Genomic DNA, 5984 nt, shown 5'->3' on the forward strand with positions numbered 1-5984 from the left:
TTTTTTATTGTCTGATAATTCGCCCAAGAGCTGTCTGTTTTCTGCAATTCTCCCCATAAACTCTGATGAGCAAGAGAGCCCTAATTTCACAAGGCTTTCTTTTTTTTTTTTTTTTTTTTTTTATTGTCTGATAATTCGCCCAAGAGCTGTCTGTTTTCTGCAATTCTCCCCATAAACTCTGATGAGCAAGAGAGCCCTAATTTCACAAGGCATTGTTGTTAGGTGCCTTTGAGTCAGTTCTGACTCATAGGGACCCTATGCACAACTGAATGGAACACTACTCGGTCCTGCGCCATCCTCAGAATATTACTAATCTTTGAGCCCATTGTTGCAGCCACTACATCCATCTCCTTGAGGATCGTCCTCTTTTTTGCTGACCCTCTAGTTTGCCAAGCATGGTGTCCTTTTCCCGGACTGGTCCCTCCGGATAACGTGTCCAAAGTAGCCATCCTCTTTTCTAAGGAGCGCTCTGGCTGTACTTCCAAAACAGATTTGTTCCTTCTTTGGCAATCCATGGTATGTCTATTCGATATTCTTCGCCAACACTGTAAAGCAAAGGCATCAAGTCTTCAGTCTTCCCTATTCATTGTCCAGCTTTCACATACATATAAAGCGATTGAAAATACCGTGGCTTGTGTCAGGCGCACCTTAATCTTCAAAGTGACACTTGCTTTTTAACACTTTAAAGAAGTCTTTTACAGGAAATTTGCCCAGTGCAATACGTCATTTGATTTCTTGATTGCTGCTTTCATGGGCATTGATTGTGGATCCAAATAAAATGATATCCTTGACAACTTCAATCTTTTCTCCATTTATCATGATGTTGTTTATTGGTCCAATTGTGAGGATTTTTGTTTTCTTTACGTTGAGGCATAATCCATGTACGGAAGGCTGCAGTCTTTGATCTTCATCAGTAAGTGCTTCAAGTCCTCTTTGATTTCAGCGAGCAAGGTTGTGTTATCTGCATATCGCAGGTTGTTAATGAGCCTTCCTCCAATCCTGACGCCGAGTTCTTCTTCATATAGTCCAGTTTATCAGATTATTTGCTCAGCATACAGATTAGATTGAATAAGTATGGTGAAAAGATATAACCCTGATGAACACCTTTCCTGACTTTAAACCATGCAGCATCCCTTGTTCTATTCAAACAACTACCTCTTGGTCTATGTACAGGTTCCTCATGAGCACAATAAAGCGTTCCGGAATTCCCATTCTCTGCAGTATCATCCATAATTTGGTATGATCCACACAGTCGAATACCTTTGCATAGTCAATAAAACACAGGTAAACATCTTTCTAGTATTTCCTGCTTTCAGCCAAGATCCATCTGACATCAGTAATGATAGCCCTCATTCCACATCCTCTTCTGAATCCGGATGCAGCACTGTAGGTGCTCACTTGTCTATGCCGAGAAATCTGGAAGACAGTTACCTGGCCAAGTGACTGGAAGAGATCCATATTTGTGCCCATTCAAAGGAAGGTGATCCAAAAGAATGTGAAAATTATCAAACAGTATCATTAATATTATGAGGTATTACCCCTTCTTAAATCCCTGACTTTGTGAATGAGCATTCTGAGGCCTAAAGGGGTTGTCAGTGTTAAGCTAGAAGACTTTCCACTGCCCTGCTAATAAAACACAATGCTGCAGTAGAGCCAAAACCTTCCTCGCCAGCAGTAGACAGGCTTCTCTCAGGAGAACCATGAATCCATCCTGCCACACTTTATCAGCTTACCCCTTTGTAAGATACCTGCCAAGGAGACCTGCTTTCCCTACTCTAACGTGCCTCTCTACCCGATACAGACGCCACACTCACACACAACGTGGCTGAGAAGGGAGGAGGGGAGGAAGTTTCAGCAGCCAATTCTATCACTACTGAGTATGAGCAAGTAAACTGAAGTACTTGACTAAAGTAAAATGGCTGCTTTAGAGTTTGTGGCCCTGTTTCCCAGGAGCTATAGAGATCCTTCCCGAAAAATGTCTCAGGAAGAATACCATGATGCTGACTCTTATCTAGGCCTCCTAGGCAACTGCTGACAAGAAACATTTCACTTGAGCAAGATGTGTATAAGAGAGATGTCCTGTAACCTTCCTCCATCCTAGCTCCACTTCCTGTAATGTGCCTTGTATTAAGTTTGTAATGTCCAATCAAAACAGCACAGCTCAAGTCCTTTGTTCTTGCCCTTTAAAGATCTCCGCAGCTTTGCCATTCTTGAAGTGTTTGTTCTCTCAGTAAAATTAGACATTTTCCCCAGTCCAGACTATCATTGAACCTACAATAAATCTCCTTGCTCTACTTTAAAAGAGTAACCGTTTATTACTCTTAGAAAGACACGAATCACACACGCACATATACAATCACTTAACAGTCTCCCACTCCTTCACACCTCAGTGAGCAAAGGTTACCCAAAGAAAACGGAAGCATCAGGCAACTGCTCAAATCTGGTGCCAATGCTGCTCATTCTTCCCGTTCACTCTCCCATGAATGCAACTGATCAAACTTAACGAAAGCACATTATTTAAATCAGTGCTTCATATCCTGTGTGTTTTCAAAATTCACATGACCAGGCCCACCCCAGGATGTCATGATTCAATAGATCTACTTTTTTTGTTTTGTCTTTGTAGTAAGTATATAATGTAATTTTACTTTAACAGAAGGAGACAAGTGAAACAAGGAATTGCAGAATTTCAATTAAATGCTTCTTGAGAACAAGAGTTAGTTTTTTTTCTAAAAGAGAAATCTAAAATTAGATATTTTTAAAGTTAAAAAGGAAAGAAAAGAGCACTGTTATAAGAACATTTAAGATGTTGGGTTAACAGCAAAAAGACAAACCAATCAAAAAATGAGAAAGGCACTTTGCTGAATGGTGTCTGGGGTCTTAAAAGCTTGCGAGCAGCCATCTAAGATGCATCAATTGGGCACAACCCACCTGGAGCAAAGGAGAATGAAGAACACCAAAGACACAAAGAAATTATTAGCCCAAAAGACAAAAGGGCCACATAAACCAGAGGCTCTATTAGCCTGAGACCAGAAGAATTAGATGGTGCCCAGCTACCACCAATGACTGCCCCGACAGGGAACACAACAGAGAGTCCCTGATGGAGCAGGAAAAAAGTGGGGTGCAGAACTCAAATTCTAGTAAAAACACCAGACTTAATGGTCTGACTGAGACTAGAGGAACCCCAGAAGACATGGCCCCTGGACTCTCTGTTAAACCAGAACTAAAAGCATTCCCAAAGCCAACTCTTCAGACAAAGAATAGACGGGACTATAAGAAAATAATACTCACAAAGAGTGTGCTTCTTAGTTCAAGTAGATTCACAAGACTAAATGGGCAGCTCCTGTGCAGAGGTGGGATGAGAAGGCAGAAAGGGACAGGAGCTGGCTGAATGGACACGGGAAATGTGGTGTGGAAAGGGGGAGAGTGCTGTCACATTATAGGGATTGCAAGTAGGGTCACATATGTGCATAAATTTTTGTATGAGAAACTAACTTGAGCTGTAAACTTTCACCTAAAGCACAATTTAAAAAAAAGAAAAAAATGGGAAAAGGACTTGAATCGACATTTCACCAAAAAAGATATACAAATGCCAACAACAAAGACAAAAAGATGCACAACTCATTAGTCATTAGGCAAATGGAAATCAAAATCACAATGAGATACCTCTTCACTCCTACTAGGAGAGTTATGGTTAAAAAAAAACAGAAAACGACAAATGTTGGCGAGAAAGTGGAAAAACTGGAACCCTCGTAAACTGCTGGTGGGAAAGCAAAATGGTCCAGTTACTGTGGAAAAGTTTGGCAGTCCCTCAAAAAGTTAAACATAAAATTACCATAGGACCCAACAATTTCACTCCTAGATAATACCCAAAAGACTTGAAAGCAGGAACACAAACAGATATATGTACACCAATGTTCACTGCAGCACTATTCACAATAGCCAAAAAGTGGGAACCTAAGTGTCCATCAATAGATGAATCCAAACAACCAATCAACTAGTTGCTGTCGAGTCAGCTCTGACTCATAGCGACCCCACAGGACGGAGTAGAACTGCCATAGAAAATAGAGTTTCCAAGGACCAGCTGGTGAATTCAAACTGCCAATCTTTTGGATAGCAGCCAAAGCTCTTAACCACTGTGCCACCAGGGCGAAAAACAAAATATGGTACATACATACAATGGAATATTTCTGAGGGAAAGAGAGAAATGAAGTCCTGATACATTCTACAATGTGGATGAACCTTGAAACATACTGAGTGAAATAAATCAGTTACAAAAGGACAAATACTGCATGATCCCACTTATATGAGATATAGAGTACAGGCAAATGTATAGAGACCAAAGTTTATTCGTGGTTAGCAGGGCCGGGAGGGAGAAGAAAATGGGGGTCATTGCTTAGGGGGCACTGAGTTTCTGTTAAGGGTGATGGAAAAATTGGGAGATGGATAGTGGTGATGTACAACACAAACAAAATGTTATTGAACAGTGCATGTAAAAAATGATGAAATGGTAAATTTTTGTTATATATATTTTTACCACAAAAAATAAAAAAAGATGTTAGGATCTTCATTCTTTATTTACTGTTCTTAAAGGAAATATGTTTACGTTACCAACAAAAACAAAACAAAACCGGTTGCCACTGAGTCAATTCCGACTCATAGCAATCCTATAGGGTTACCAGGTGGTAAAATTAAGTAAACTCTTTCAGAAGTCAGAATACTAAAGAAGTTTAAAATCTAAACCTATTTAAAAGGACAAAAAAATATGATGGAAAAAAAGGACATATAGGTATACACAGAAACCAATGTTTATTGGTGGTTACGAGGAATTGGGGGTGGAGGGGAAGAAGAGGAATCATTCTCTAGACAGAAGTCACTTGTGTTTACGGTGATGGGAAAGGTAGCCCTGAACGCGGGTATGCACAGTTTGACTAATGTAATTAATGCCATTAAGTTGTACACAAGAAAAAAGGAGGTATTAAATGCTATGTTATATATAATTTTGCAGCAACCAAATATATATATACATATACATATAAAGCAAATAGGGGCTAAAGATGCTGATACTTCTTAGATATAACCAGTCACCTCACAGTATTAGTTTTGTTGGTTTGAACATTTAGGGTCATAGTCTTGTGGGACAATTCAGTCAATTGACATAATATAGTTCATTAAGTTTATGAACTACATTCTAGTTTGGTGAGTAGTGTCTGGGGTCTTAATACCTTGTGAACAGCCATCTAAGATCCAACTATTGGTTTCTATTCATCTGGAGAAGAAGAGAAAGAAGGAAACGCAAGAATCCAAGAAGGGATCGAGCTACAGTACTAATCGTCCCCATGAATCACGGCCTCCTCTACCTTGAGATCAGAAAAACTAGATGGTGCCCAGCTACCGCTACTGAACATTATGATCAGGGTCACAATATACAGATCCTGATATAAAGGGAGAAAAAGATGAAACAGAACTTCAAATTTTCAAAGAATCCAAACTTAGTGAGCCCAGTAAGGTTGGAGGAATTCTGAAGACTACAACCCTGAGATGCTAATTAAACCTTGAACTAAAACTATCCTCTGAAGTCACCTTTTAACTAAACAGCAGGTTAGCTCAAAAAGAAAAGAATGTCACCCTTGAGTACTATCTTAGGATGGGTTCTCTAGAGAAGTAAAATCAGTGAAGCATATATATATATAGAGAGAGAGACAGACAGACAGAGATTTATATTAAGGAAATGGCTCATACTGTTGCAGAGGCTGGGAAGTCCCAAGTCCATGGGTCAGGCTGGAGGCCTCTGCTGACTCATGTTGTTGCAGGGGCTGGCGAACCCAAGATCAGTAGGTCAGACAGCAAGCCTCTAGCTCGCAGGCTGTGGAGGCTGATGAATCCCAAGATCGGCAGGTAAGCTGCTAGCCCATGTCTCAAGAACTGGAGGTCAGATGAACAGGAGACAGATGCAGGATGCAGAGTGAGAAAAAACCAGCGAGCTT

Source organism: Trichechus manatus, unplaced genomic scaffold, assembly GCF_000243295.1.
Source record: "Trichechus manatus latirostris isolate Lorelei unplaced genomic scaffold, TriManLat1.0 scaffold00064, whole genome shotgun sequence".
NCBI classification, from domain to species: Eukaryota; Metazoa; Chordata; class Mammalia; order Sirenia; family Trichechidae; genus Trichechus; species Trichechus manatus.